We start from the raw sequence: 15,780 nt of genomic DNA, 5'->3' as shown, positions 1-15,780 counted from the left end.
ATTTTCAGTCAGCTATTGCTCACGCTGACACACTAAAAAGTGCAAACGCTAATTCTGTTGAGTGAGGTCTGCTCTGATTCAGCCGATTACCATTCACTGCAGCAAAGTGAAAGTGCAGGCAGGTCATACTGAAGTACGATGGTCTACTTTATGGCTACGTCATGGCAACATTTTTCATCTGTTCAATAACTAGGACTGGGTCTGACCGCAAATCTGTATGTGATGCGCAAAAATAACTTAAATAATAACATAAAATCATATGTGATGATCTTCCACCGAATGAGTCCACATAATTCGTATTCATGTTTCCATGGATGCCAGTGTGACATTTTTCCTTTCTGCAATCATTGTCATCACCCTGGGGACCAACTGTAAACAGCATTAAGATGTTAATATTTAAACAACCAAAGTCATGACACAAACTTAAAAACGTAACTAGAATCCACCCTCCAAATATCAGTTTTGGGTAAATCATTAACTAAAGGTCATGTTTGTCTTGGCTGGTTTCTTCTGGATCAAATCCAACAGGGTGACTAAAAAAAAAATTTTTAGTTGCACTGCACCATCCCCACCTGGATTTGAACTGCAAGGATTCATGTGAGCAAAAATCCCCCTGGCAGAATTCGAAACACCACTGATGTGTCAACACATCAAATAACCATTGTGAAATGTCTTGGCTGCATTCATTCCTTGTTTTGGTGCTTGTTGAACAAGGTGGCGTGGGATTGCTCTCCCTCACCCTGTGGTCTGTCCTCTAGGGCGCAGGGAATCTAAGTCAGTCACTGCACATCAGGCTTTTCCCCCAGGGGCCCTGGCACTGGCAGAGGCAGGTTAACAAACTGTAAAGGCTTCAACTGAGCAGCACACAAACTGTTTTCTTTCCACAAAGGGATTGGCTCCAACAAATGTCATAAGCCTATAATGAGATAGCTGATCTCGGTAGTAGAGAAGAAAAGAAAAGAAAAATGTTTCCCCTCTCCAGTCAGTGGCTATTAGAGTCAGGGAGAGTAAAAAGGGGGAAGCTTCCCCGTTTTCTTAGAAGCCCTCGGAGGCTGGCCAACATGACAATGCTGGTCAATTAATTGGTGAAAAAGTGAAAATCCAATTAATGTGTATCAAGCTGGCAGTTTTGCATGATGATGGCTCATTAGGAGACCAAGCTGTGGGCTGAGGAGTAGAGGGGTGGAGGGGCTTAAACCCCACTCATTAAAGCTCTGTCTTTCTCAGTGGGGTTTTAGGGACCGACTTATTTATGCAACAGGTTCTAAACAAAACCTCAATGTAACGCTCATTTAGTGGATTTGAGACTGATGAATTCCGAAATGGCTTGGGTGGAGAGTCTTTGGTTTGGGGCCAAGCTAACTTGTACACACAGCTACTGTACTTACATACATTAATGAGAGCGGAAACGCATTTGATTGTTTGAGTGCAGAAATAAAGCGACGGCCTGAACAATAACATGAGGCACTTTGTTTTAAACGGATCCATTCAAGTGTTATCGGTTCTTGTTTTTTTTCTGAATTTCCTGAGTTGAAAGTTAAGACATCAGCAACATGGAAACTACTTTTAGTTTATACACAGTCAGTTTATATCATTATCAACCATCGTCCGTCAGTATAACTCTAAACCATGCCCTCCATCAACCACAATACTAAATTAAACATGTGACATTAGTAAAACTCCACGTCAACATACATTATGTAACATTTACACACAAGAGGTGCTATCAAAACACACAAAAGATAATGGCCTATCAGTGCATTATAAAAAGAGATGATGGTGCTCTCGCGGCCACTTCTGAGCCTCACCCCACACTGACAAAATAAAGAATGTGCTTCCATACTGTTGCAGCCAGCCTCTGTTTGTCTAGCCTCTGCCTCTATGTGTAAGATTAATACTCTTGCCACACTCTCATAGAATAATGTCACTTTAATCTTGTTTGGGGCGAAATTCGAAGTGGAGTGTGTCTACTTGTTTCCTGAGATTACTTCATCTTTCTTTCGGCAGCGGTGTGTGACTCTGCCGCCTGCTGTCCCCTGGCGTTGGATGTCCCATTACCCTTCACACGCCGCAACTTTCTGCTGTTTGCACAACACTGGCCACAGGACCCAACAGGAGGCCAGTACACTATTGATGTTTAGAGTTTTTCTTTACTACTGCCTGGCTCATTGTAGCAGTTGCGTTTCCATAGAGGACCATCGCCGGCGGCTGAGCCGTTGTGAATATTTCAGATGCTTTAAAACGATGCGCCCAAAAGAGACTATCCCTGCCTCGCGTTCGGCTCTCGTTTGTGTAGAACGTGACAAAAGATACGTTTGCGTCTGCTTTTTCTATATTTTAGTTAGGCGTCAAATGCAATTGAGCTACATATAACCTGTAAATGTTTTTTGTATTTATTATATTGCTATCTAAGATGAGAGACCCATTTTAAATATGTACAAAAAAAAAAAAAAAAAAACAAAATATGCAACAATCATTGCACATCCCACCACTAAAATTCCCTTTTAGCCTGTTGGCTCAGTAATTCGTATTCTTGTATTCTACGTCAGTAATTAACACCGAGTGTCTCTTATCCCTTTCTACAGAGTTGACCCCGGTATTCTGAATGAATGAGCTGCACTGCGTCAGCTATAAATCTCTAATGAGGCTTGATGTAAACACACCAATACAAAACCACTTAAATTCCTAACACAACAACTCAGCCTTTGCACCTTGTACACGCAAACAAACATTTACACACAAAAACAGACGCAACACAATAGCTACTGGTCCAGTGGCTACAATGCAGGATGTGTTTACTCTTTGCTGTTTATTGTCCACTTTCTGTAACGTCTGTGTGTTTTCTGCATGTGAATAATTACTCCGTCCTGACTAATTTATCCACATAATTGAATGTTTAGTATTGTTATTAGTGAATATGACTTACAATTTAAGTCAACAAAGCTGCCATCTCTGCAGCTTCTTTATGTCTGAAACACACTTCGTATGGCAAAGGCTTGCACTGTTTGGAGAAGCTGTGTGTGTTTTTTTTCCCCCCTCACCTCCTAATAATCTATTCTGTTCAGCCAGCTGCATACATTGACAAATGTTTCCAGCATTAGGTATTTACCCGGTGAAAGGTAATAGATGCAAGGGTTTAAAAATGCCTGATGCAAGAAACAGCAAAAAATAAATAAATAATAATAAATAATAATAAAAAAAGGGGAACATTTGTTTCTTCTTTGCGACAGGAAAATGAGTCTATTTGCAATGGTCATTTTCTATTTAAAGAAAACAATTTTGAAAGCATTTTTTTTTATAAAAAGAAATTATACACTACAAAGATCATTCTGTTACTAATTTCTGCCGACAGAATATTTTCCACATTATTTGAATAGCTTCTCTCTTTTCTATCACAGTTCTTTCCATATTCACTTAAAGTATTCACAATAGTGCCTGAGCCTAATTCACTGCCACCAGTTGTTCAGTTTGTCTAATCTGTTGACTTCTTCTTCTTTTTTTAAATAAATATTTATTTATTTTATTTTTTTACATCTCTTTCTTTCAGGTTTATTTTCATGCACGTTATTCTTGGGGCCTAATGAAGGCTGTGACGGTGCATTAATGAGGCGTTCAGCAGAAAGCCACTTCCTCCATTTACCTCCTTCACCTCATTCTCCCAATCCACGTTTCCTCTGGAGCTCCAGCGTTCGGTCTCATGCCGTTCACATTTTGTCATTCCTTGTGTTCCTATCTCGCCCTTCCCCTGACTTAGCTCGATAGTCACTGGCTGCATTCTTTAACATGAAACAATGTCACCGCTGAAAACTGGTTAACGTCAGTGTTGGGGAAGCACACCATGAAACTTTTGATCATCTGTGTGTTTTTGCAGTTCCTCAACAATTTGTCTGATGTACAGTACAGGCGGCAAAATTGTATTGCTTCCTGAGACAAAGACAGGAACTGCTATTGTTTTTGCGTTTTGCCACGAGGAACTAAACATACACCACCAAGGTCATAACAACAGTATACCTGGAATGTAAATTCATGGGGAAATACTGAAGATAATAGTTGAATTTGAGCTTTGTATCGGTGCCTCTCTCTCCAGAAATAATCTCAAGAATTCATAAAATAACATTTTATTAATTTTTAACATTTTGGTTTCTTCATTTTTTGGAAATACAGGACATTAAAGGTTCAATGTAATACGAATGTCTGGGTGGAACTAATGTCTCAGAATCTGCACATTCAGCGCTAACAAGGAAATTTAAATGAACAAAACACCATTACTGACAGAGCTAAGAATGAAAGGATCTGTTGGTGTCGTACGCTCGTAGCCTCGGCCCGCTGGGATTAATGAATAACTCCAGTGAGAAACGCCTCTGTTCTTAGGCAAGACAAAATGACCACAGGCAGCCAAAGAATTTGGCGGTCAGTAACTGTGGCTGTTTCCCATACATATATTATTATAGCAATAGCAGCGGTGGTGATTGAATTTCTGACCTTTTGTTGAAATGGGAAAAGTGGGGAGAGGGGGGGGCGGGTGCATTTCAATTTTTGTTGTGTCATTCATGTCTTAAAATAACTACAGGGATGAAAGATCATGGCTTGATTCAATTACAGTGTTGTGTAAAGGCTAAAGATTACTGTATTCTACATGGAACCTCACTTGTATCCGAGATAAATATAGATGCTGATTTCACACACTTGCAGTAGGGGGAAAATAGGTTAAGTGAACACTCTCTCATGCTTGCTCTTTGGAGCCCATTCGGAGTCTTACATTACAGTAAATTCCCATTTCACGGCTACAAAAATGAAACAACCCATTTCTTTCATCCAGCGCAAGGCTCAATCAACAAAATTGAAGCATGATGACACAATATATTTTGGTAAGGAGACTCACAATGAGTCTCAAGATGACGAACCTGATACCGGACTCCTCATACTAACCATCCAATGCATCCCACACATGAATGAGAAATGGGAAGCCGCCAAACTCGAAAAGTTTGGTGGCAGAATCTGGTCAGCTCTGCCAATCAATAGCAAAGTTCACATTAAAAACTGCTGACAGCTGTGGGAGAGAGTTCCCACTTTCATCTAGCGCTGTCTGGCCCTCCGTCTAACCTCACCGTCACCCTCTCCCTTCACAGACCTGCTCTCTTTATTAATCTTTAGTCGCATCCCACAGCATGACCCAGGGAACTGCCCCAACCTCGTTCTTCACTTATCGCCAAACTTTTGGCTCATTTAATTTTTCATTTTTTTTTTTCTTTTTCCTCCCCCTGACAATTCACTCGATAGCCTTGAATGGGGGGCCCTCCACTCCTGCGGAGGAGCCCACCCAGCAGCTATGTCTCACCGTATCAACCTGTTCGCTGAAAGACGGAAAACGAGCTCCGCGAATGAAGCCTGGCTGTGTATCAGTGTGAATGACAGAGAAAGAGGACTTGTTTTCCAGTAAAACTTACCTTTCTTGTTCTTCCTGAAAAGTTTAGTAAAAGCAGACAGATAAAAGAAATACAAAAGAGCATGTCTAAGGCACTAGGACAAGTAATACTTACTTAGATTTTTTTGTAGCTGTTGAACTTTGGTCCTTTGTTCCCTTCTGTTGTATTCTTGGTCATAGAAACGAGAGGGTCCCACTTGACAGTCATTGCTCAAGGATGAGCAGCCTCGAGTTAATGCAGGTCTCTGCTGCCCCTTAGGGGTGGAAGGAGAAAGGAACATTTTCCCCTCAGAAATATAAACCAGAACTGAAAATACCCACTACATTTCATTTTGTTACAATGAAGCATTATTGTCTCTTTGAATGAAATTTCTCTGCTTTCTCTGTCAGCTCACAATCAGGTGTTTGGTGCGTGTGCACGGCAGGTCTAATCTCATTAGTGAGGCCGATCCTGGGCCTCGGGATCTGTTGTCTCTCTGCTTTATGCTTTGACTATTGAATTCCAATCTGTTTGCTTGGCAGCAGCAATAAACAATCTTGTTTACAGGTTGTACATAAAAAGACCAAATTCTCCTCCGGCTCGTTACACACCTCTTTTCACAGCTAAATTTGTATTTCAGTCAACACCATGATGAATATGCTTTTACAAACCCTCTGGAGGAAATACACTAGTACAAAGGTTAATATCCATTACTTCTGTGTTCAGCTGGATTATGCACAACCAATAATGCCCAGTGAGGATCAGAATGATGTTTTATGTCTCTTTGTCGCTTCTTTTTTTTTTTTTTTTTTTTTAAATAATAAATGTGATTAAGTGTATTCATGCTTATCTAGAAATTAAATTGCATTACGAACATCTCTCATTATTAAAATAACTGAGGAATATAATAGACAAAATAATGCAGTTTGTGCTAATCCTGAAATAATCTCTTTTCAGTATAAAAATACAATTAACACAGAGTAATTGTAAAAATCGGAAGCCTATTCTTCCTGTTAATGGCATGTTCGCGAGGAAGAAAACACATTTTAAAACCTTTTTAAATTACACGAGAATCTTTCCGTAATACAATTGCAAGTTAGGAAATTATTCACAAAATGAGTTACAGTATGGTGCCACATTTAAAATGAGACCAAACTACCTTATTAAATTATTTTCTATATGTTTGAAAGGAGGGAATGTTTCAGTGGAGACACAAAGGCCTGTCACAATTATTAGATCATTACACCTAATGGCCTGATATTTGCAGTTATCCGAGCTGACTGTGATCCTTTTGTGTCATTGTTAGAATCATTTCAGTTCACTTGCACACAGACATAGCGAATAGAGGATGAAACAATGTCACATTTCCATCATTACTTTCACTTTGTTTTGCACCATTTGAGGACAGGCATTTTTATAAGGACCTCATCTTATTAACCACCCCCACCTTTATTTATTTAATTTTTTTAATGTTTCCTGACAGAATTAGTACCAGCAGGTCTCAAGATACTTAATTTCTAATATGGTGCCAAAGGAATACAGTCATCAGATTTGGTGAAAAAAATCAACATATGAAGGCAAATTGTTAATAATAATCAAAATTAACTGTATGACAGTTAACCAACAATCACCCCAATATATGAAGTACACTGAGGGCCAGACCAGAAGCTGACCAGAATCCAGAGTCTGTCCAATTTGAGCTGGTGATGTAGCGTCTGATCTTCAGTGATCTCTCTCTTATTCAGTTTGCCTGCATTACGCCTCATAAGTTCTGACTGAAAGTACAGTTCCAGTTATAATTTGTCCCTCTGGACAAAAAATAACCAAACTACTGTGCATACACTCCCAGTAACAATAGTACACCGAAACTTGTGCAACAACCAAAACAAAAAAAATGTAAACTGACTATTCTATGTTTCAAGATTAAACAATATTAATTTCTCTGAAAAACAGAGTTGAGGAAGTCAAACCTTCCCAGTCAAACCTGACTACTTTGCCTTATCAGCTGCTCTGAACTGAGCAGACACCACTCGTGCACATTCGAGCCCAGAGCTGGGCGTGCTGCAGGTTTCAGAACAGATGCAGGAGGAGGGAGAGCCGGGAAAACAGAGAAAGTGCTTTACTGGACACAAAATTACTAAACGCCTCCAAGTGCAGGATGACTCAGACATTTTAAAACAGTCTTCAAGGAAATCGCTGGCTCTAACATATCAGCACCCACAAGCACCCACAAAATGACTTTTTCTCTGAATGCTGTGCCAGATAATGGCATATCAGTGACATACAGTCAAAGAAACTTCCAAATACTTCCTGCTGATGACATATAAGCATTTAAACAACACATTTAATTTCATAAAAACACACAAATTATCCCGAAATGAGCTGTGGAAATAAGACTTAAGACTATAGTCAACGTCCTTGAGGGCTTTTGTGAAGTCAAGAGGCCTTGGATTCTCTAATGATCCAATACATACAGAGTGTGTTGTGGGTCTGAAAAAAAAGACCTAAAACCATGTCACATAAGGCACCATTTTTAAAAAAAAAAAAAAATTTCAGTTGGGCTGCAGGAGAATGAGTTGGTGACGTCAGTGCTATGCACACAAAACTGAATCTTTGTGTTAATATTACCAGTAAATTAATAACATTTGAGGTGGACATGATTTGTGAGTCTCACAAAGTCGCATATTGTTCCTGTCCGGCATTTGACACTTAAAGCTGAATTTCTAGGGACTGTAGGGGTCTGACAAGTTTCCAATTTGCTGCTGTTAAGACAATACATGCGCTGTCTGAGATCTCACGCGAGTACTGATGCAGTGCACAGCCATCGGGACCGTCCCATAGTAGAAAAGGTCCACAGCTCAAAGTTCGAAGCCATGGAACAATTATTGTATGAGAAAAAAAAAAAAGGTGTCCTCCTGTCCAATTAGGGGTGGACAACTGTAGGGGGGGTTCAGACATTGCAAGGAATAATTTATGAGAGAGGTTAAAAGACATTAACCTCCAATTAGGCAATGTAGCTACAGTAATGTGAGTGACATCATGGACACAACGGATCTTCCCGTTTGTCTTTCCATATTGTGTAATAGGATAACGTGGCAGCTTGGCTCTTTTAAGAAGGAGATGGCGACCAAATGGAAGGTCAAGAGGAAGTGTATGCAATGTCATTATATTCAGGTGTTAAGTTCCTTTTTGTGAGTATTAGTACATGCACTTAACCTTCAATCCCTGGCCACAGCCCCTTTGGGCTTGTTACCCAAGAAACATGTCTCCTCTTTTCTCTCCCCGGTGAGGTTCCCCTGAAACTTGTCAACAAGACAATGTAGAAGGAAGTGAGAGATAAAGTTGCAAGGCTCCCTTTCTGTGCTCTGTTTATTTGCTGTGTCAAGAATTGAGAGATTACACCGTTTCCACGCAGTAAGGGAGGAATCTGGTCAAGCATCTCCTCGGGCGAAAAAGATCATTTGAAGAGGCAAAGGAGGATTACTGACACCTGCATTAGGAACAAGAATCCTGACTTGGGCCCATTTGCTGTGAGTAGGGAGTCGTCATCAATCATTTATTTTAAGTGTAGGGACGCCATTTATACTGTAGGGCCTTTATTTTGTGCTGGAGTACCAGAAACATGATTTATAGACTTTTAAAATGTTTCTTGCTGTGACAGAATCCTATATTAGAGCTTTATGAGAAACTTATGTTTAATGTTAAAATACATTAAAATCTATTGCAAATGGTTCACTCATTCAAAGTAATAAAGATATCTTGTTTGCAGCAAATTTGCATACAGGTTTCTGCAACATTCGTGCACATACTGGCATATATTTAATTAACATCTGTACCGCAACTCCTTCTGGTTGTTACCTGTCCTTTGTATTCAATATATAAACGCCCACTCAGAGGCAGTGGGGCTGGTAACACTAACCCTCATGCTGTCAGCAGTGTGATTGATCACCAGCAGATAAACATCAGATCAGCGAGAGAACAGGACAGACATCGATCCCCAGAGGAAGAGAGGACTTGTCACACACCAGCATACACAAACCTCTGTGAAACATCTGTCAAAATACCGCGACGACAGAGAACTGTACCTGTGTGACTAACATGGGAACCCACAGACAGCTGTCAGCTGCTTTGGGTGCTAGTTGATGACCACAGACTACAATTCTTTTTCCATTACCTCACTCAAAAAGGCTAGCCAAAGGGGCCTGCAACATTAATCCTGATCAAAAGTCATGAGGGTTTCAAGTTCTCCTTAAGAGGTATAATATTAGACACAAAGAGAATAGGTTTACAGTTTTATCTCATAAGAGAGTGGGGGATGCCGTCGCCCTGAAGCATACCAAACAACAGAATAAGGTGAAACATTGTCTTCTGTTCATTTTGGTTGCCGTAAAGAATCCCCTGTGGCAGCCCTGTCCCTGCCTGAACACAAAACAAAAAGAAGAAATGCGTTTTAACATCAGTCCTGACTCGTCACATGAAGGTCTCTCACCTGGCTGGGCCTTGAATATGTTTTTGTTCCTGTCATTAGCAACAGACCTCATGCGATGCCACACTTGAGAACTGAAGAAAGAGGAAAAAAGAAAATGAATAAGAAGTGAATGGTCAGTCTTGACAAAAGGGGGCCAGCCTTGCGTCGACAGGAAGAAAAGCATTAGCGCCCTTTATGTGCATGGCGGCGGATTTCCGTGTGCAACACTGTCAGTGTACTTTCCCCTTAATTAAAACAGTCACAAGTTTCATTGAGCGGCGAATCAAAGGGTGGCTACACCATAAAGCAGGCTCAACTCTGTAACCCTATGTGTGTGTGTCTGTGTGTGTGTGCGCAGAGTTTTGGAATCAAGCACAAACACAGACGGGGATGAAGGGGATTTAAACTGTGCCCGTTCCCATGGTCAGTCACTCAGAATTGGTCATTACTGTCCTGCCTGAAGATGAAAACACGGCGATTAAGAATTAACTTGGAGCAAAACATGACCATTTCTAAACCCTCAAAGACAGGAACAATCTTAGATTACTTTGGCGGATTTATCTGCAGTTTGAAGAAAAAAAAAAAAAAAGGTGTTCTTTGTCGGGAGCTTAAGCTGATAAACAATAATCTACTCATCCAAAACCAATAAGTCATTAAATGTACAATTCAAAGTGTTCCAGGTGGGGTCACAGCCTCAATCCAATACCACTTTCTTATTTAAACAAAACACAAATTGTCATGTTATGTCATTCCACAGTGAACCAGAGCAGGCTTCTCCAGTGACAAACCTCAGTAGAAGAACACAACTGGACAATAGCAGACTCAACAGAGGGAAAGGAAAATGCTCGGTCCACTTTAGTGGGTGTATGGGATGTCCTCTGCGCTGCTTTGTCATACTTGGTCTCTGGATCAGGAGAGGACCCAGTCCCTAATAACCTAATGACCCGGCACTTTCCAGACCATTTCATTCTCTTGATGGTGGAGGGACAAACCTCCACCCACAATCATCCCCTCATCAATTATGAATAATCCAATGGTCGGATAATTAAAAATGCAGCATTATTTTTTCACTCCCCCGACAAGACAAGCCCTCTGGGTTTTCTTGAAGCAGGGTGGGATTCCCCTCTCGTGTTCTCTCCAGCGGAGAGTCAAAAAGAACAAAGGGCATGAATTATGCAGGGGGATACATAATGGCAGAAATTGCTAATCATAGCTCATGCAACTCGAGAAGTTTGGACGAGCGGACTGATTGACAGAGGGGCGCAGAGGAGAGATGACACGGGATAAGGTAACACCGAGAGGATTCTGTGGGGATTCACTGTGGGCTGAAATCGATGGGGTTCACCAATCACTCAGGGCAGAAGAGGAAAGACATCATACAATAGTTCTGTTATTTTATTCAATTAATGTACTAGTGGCTTGGACAAATGTAATGACAGCACCAACTAATGAAACTATATATATATAAAAAAAAATAAATCAGTTTCCCAAAAATTCTCCAATTGTTGGATAAAGCTTGTTTCAAAAAGCAAGATCAATGTTTAATGAAGACAGTGGTGACAGTAGTGGTGGGATTGTACTGTCTGACAAAGCTGACATTCCCTTAGTGAGTTTTAATCCGCAACTCTGGCAGATCTGGCCGCTCCTACGGGGATCCGCATCCAGAAGGCATTCAGCTGCACACTGCTTTTGTTTCATGTCAGGCTAACATAAACCTGGCTGAAGTTCACTGGAAAATGTAGGAGTGAATAGAGGGGCTTAGTATTACTTGGATGTGGAAGGCACAGTGTCATATTGGCTTCTGTCGAGGATGCTGCTGCTGCTATCAGTTTTGCAATATCAGATACGCGGTTGTTTTAATGCTCATTCTGGGAAACTCATGCTTAGAAAAAAAATGAATAATTCAACATTGACTCAGCGAACTAAACCTGAACTTTTTTTTGTATGAATATTTAACAGTAAGTGCACTATGTATTATATTATAATTTATTTTGCCTCATAGCACTAATGTATTTAGATGGTAGATTTTTTTTGTTTGTTTGTTTTTTTGTTGTTGTTTAAATTAACCAAGCAGGTGTTGACAAAGTTTCATGTTGATATTTGGATGCTTTCATGATTTCAGCCATGTTTCATGTTTTTTAAGGCCCACTTTCTTGCAGGAACCATATTTAATTCCAGGTGTTTTGGGCCTTGCTGTAATGACAAACGTATCACCTGAATCTTCAGCTCCCCGGGGGCTTTGCTGAGCTTTACAGCTTATTTTATGGTTTAACTACCCAACCCACTTACTTTACTGCTTTCTTTGACTACTATCGTGGCGTTTTCGTCCGCAGCAGGCACCTGTTTTCATAGTGAAGCATGTAGCAGCTAACGAGAACAACATTTCCTACAGAAATTAGCAGAGCCGCCAAAAAGAGAGTTAATTTTAGACTTACATACAAGAGCCAGAAACTCCAACTGACTGACAATGCAGCTCTGACGATGCTTGACGTGACAACAGGCAAATGTTTGCAAACATGTTCGCCATATTCATTTCTAAGGCGATGGCGTGTTCGCAATTTGTTTCCGCTGCCCCCTAGTGGCCGAAAAGATGAAGGACTGCAGAACGTTTATAACTTAATTTGTTTTTGTCTATCTAAAACAAAAAAAGGGGATAAAGAGAGCATGTTTTGTTAACCTGAAACACCATTACTACAGAAGCGGTGACACAAAGTTGTTTCAAAATTACACTAAAATAATGTAAACATGAGTGAAGATGACTATAGGTTAAAACACCAAACGTTTGACCAGATAATAGAGGTCCATAAATGTTTTGCTGTGTAACGGCACCATCACAGAGTGGGGGGTTGTTCAGAAGTGAGCATTCGTGCTGTTTGTTGCCAGTCGTCTCTGTCACAATGATGGAGTGTCTGTCTGACAGGTTCTGTGATTTCCCTGACCCCATTGTATTCAAACAACACAGGCTCCTCACACAGGAAGAGCAGAGGAAACAATGGTACAGGTGAGTTTGGAAGAATTTCCCCTCAAGGGCCGTCCACCTGACAGTTAAAAAAAAAAAGTGCGTGCTCCTCCTCCATTTGTGTTGTCTTTTTGCTCTTCTTAAAATCGTGTGACAGTTTTGGCTCATCTTTACGTGTATGATGTGATCCTCAGGAGGGAGAGCTTATAACATGTCCCCTTACTTACAAGATTAGTGAGTAAGGGGACATATGTGCTAAATTCAACCGGGCCTGCCTGTCATTATTTGCGGATTAGTGCTGGCCTGCACTCTCTTTGATGTGGACATGTTTCACACTTCCGTCCCATTGAGCTCTAGGGACTCCAGTGAAGGGAGCAGAGGGCCCAACAATGCGTAGAAGAGAATCAGGCACAAGCAGGAGTCATCTTCCACTGAGTTTTGAGCTGCAGGAAAACTTCCTGTAATGAGGAAGATAAATACGTAGCAACAATTACAGCTGCACGAATGAGCAATCACCTGCAAGAGGCCCCACGAAAAAGCAAATGCACATTGCCCACATGCATATAGAACATACATACATACATGCATTCATTTCCACATGACTGTGTGCACACACATATTTTGTCTGCACACACTCCCCCTCACACACAATGAACATGTGAAGTCCTCTTGATGATACTGTGGGGTCTACTGCCCTCTGCAGGAGTCAAATGAAATAAATGAACTCAACAGAATGGCAACATATAGATATCCTAGCTTTGATATATCCTGAAATTGTTAGTGAGCATAGTTGCAGTAGCAACGTATGCTTTAGAACATGGAACTGAATTTATATTCATGGATTTAAATTGTGTTTTTTGTTTAGATTGAATTCCTTTCTCTGGAAAGGGAAAGGGAAAGGAAAAGGAGTTACAAGCAGCCGGCCTGGCGTGGCAAGGATATGTCTGAGTTAAGCTCCCTTACAGAAGCAAACACAAGGACTCTTTCAGGTAGGGCAGCTCCACAGCCGTATGAGGGCACTCAGTGTTCCACCCCAACCACAGGATTTATTTACCTTCCAACGACAGTCAACCAGTAAGAGGAGATTGAGTATGCTCAGGGGTCCATGCATGTGTGTGTGTGTTTGCATGAGGGGCGGAGAGCAGGACTGGAGCAGTGTAGTCATCGTGTGACACTAGTTTACTTAAACTAAAATAAAGTGGATGTCATGATCCCCCCTAAATATAGTCACAAAGGAAACAACAAAAAAATGCAGAGCATTTGTTTTTAAACTGCTCCGAAAGCCATATTTGGATCAACTTTTCAAATGTTACATTGAACGAAGACTGAAGTGTTGAAAGGAGAAGAGAGCAGAAACATGGATGAAAGCCAGAAAAGGTCAAAAAGGGGGATGGGTTTCCTGTTTCCTTAGCTCTCCCTTCCCTTAAACAGCACAAGTGGAGTCATTGAATGTGAGTGTGCATAAAAGCGCCCTGTGTGCATCTGTTGGTACAGTAGCTTAATGGCATGACAGTCTAATTCAGTGTCACCCTTCAAATAAGCAGAACGCCTGGGCTAAAGTGAGCAGTCATCTACAGTGCATGTGCTCTACAGATGAGGAATGATTATGATTAATCTCCTGTATGTGCACAGTATATCACCACAAATATATTTACATGTGTTCCAGCCACCAAACAGTGGATGTGTTAGCAAAGAGCATGATAAAGAAAAACTTAATGCTAAGACAAACTAATTGCAGGGTTCAGTCACGAAACACGCAGTAATGGATCCACTGTGGTGTACCGCGACACTACAGCTGTCACAGATTATCACATCAGCATGTTAGCAGGAATTTGTCAGCGTGGAGAAGACGGAGGTTAATGAATTTTAACTGAAAGTAGTGGTGGAAATAAAGAATTCAGGTTGTCTTTGAGAAAGAAAATAAATGAATCCAACGATATAAAAACACGAAAGCACCTTTGAGGTATGTGTCACGTACACGTCCAGATTCTAAAATCGTTAATATGTCAACAGAAGAATGCAACAACATAACAAGCAAAATATAAAGTAAAGAAAGACAAATGATCATGTAAAGATCAATGCTAAATCCATATGGTAAGTGGAGACTTTTTTTTTATTATTAAAGCTAGTCAATACCACAATGTTCATTTACCCAAACTATGAATTATTGGTTTGTCTACTTACCAAAAAACTAATGTCACTCCTACCTGAATGCATCATTCTCCAACCTGCCTTTGATACTTCTTATATTCCATCATTATACCAGCTCACTCACCTGTAATGGAACAACTGCTGTCACTAACACTTCTATTTAGAATAATTACCAAACTCTCATGTAACACACATCAGCTTTCAAATCCTACATGTACACTTCAGTCAGATGTTTATTCCTCTGGTTTCTGCTAACGTCAAGCAGATGGGTCCCTCCATATGAGCTGGTTTTCTTCCTGTGAAAATTGAGTCATTGTTTCTTGCCCTGGGGCTTTCGGGCCAGATTTTGTGAATCGTTGTGAAATTTATATTTAAAACTGAATTGAATTGAATTTTCACAAACAAGACATCAACTATAAGAACTGTATTGTTATAAGTATACATTAGTTAGTTCCCACAATGCCCATGTCATAACTCATGAACCCTCTGTGAACTGTTCATCTTGCTTTCCCTTTGAGCACGCTGCCCTAAAATACTTCTCTGACCAGATTGTGGAATGAACCAACACTTGGTTTTCACAGTCGAGTGAAGAACTACTACTTCTAAATTATGAAAATAACTTTACAGCAGTGTACACTATTGTGGCTCAGCACTTTATTATAGCTTGGTAACAGGTTCCATTATGATTTTCGCACATTAACAGTTTGATGTCATTATAGGAATGTTACACTATCTGGGTAAATTATAGAGAGTGTAAGGACAGCGACGGGTGTTTATCATAGTTAAATGTGTCACAC

The 15,780-nt window shown here is 40.5% G+C and overlaps 1 long non-coding RNA gene across 1 annotated transcript in view; it reads right to left on the bottom strand.

The window, feature by feature from the left end:
- Nucleotides 1–12,445, bottom strand: part of LOC125018478 — an 82,220-nt gene extending 69,775 nt beyond the window's left edge. Inside the window, exons 1-2 of the long non-coding RNA XR_007113952.1 lie at nucleotides 12,309–12,445; nucleotides 5,541–5,679 (exon numbers count right to left, since the gene is read on the bottom strand). This is a non-coding gene — a long non-coding RNA (uncharacterized LOC125018478). The remainder of the gene's footprint in view (nucleotides 1–5,540; nucleotides 5,680–12,308) is intronic.
- Between the last annotated feature and the right edge of the window lie 3,335 nt (nucleotides 12,446–15,780).

This window comes from Mugil cephalus, chromosome 13, assembly GCF_022458985.1.
Source record: "Mugil cephalus isolate CIBA_MC_2020 chromosome 13, CIBA_Mcephalus_1.1, whole genome shotgun sequence".
Lineage (NCBI taxonomy): Eukaryota > Metazoa > Chordata > Actinopteri > Mugiliformes > Mugilidae > Mugil > Mugil cephalus.
The sequence above is the reverse complement of the archived record's forward strand: the minus strand, read 5'-3'. Positions and strand labels throughout refer to the sequence as shown.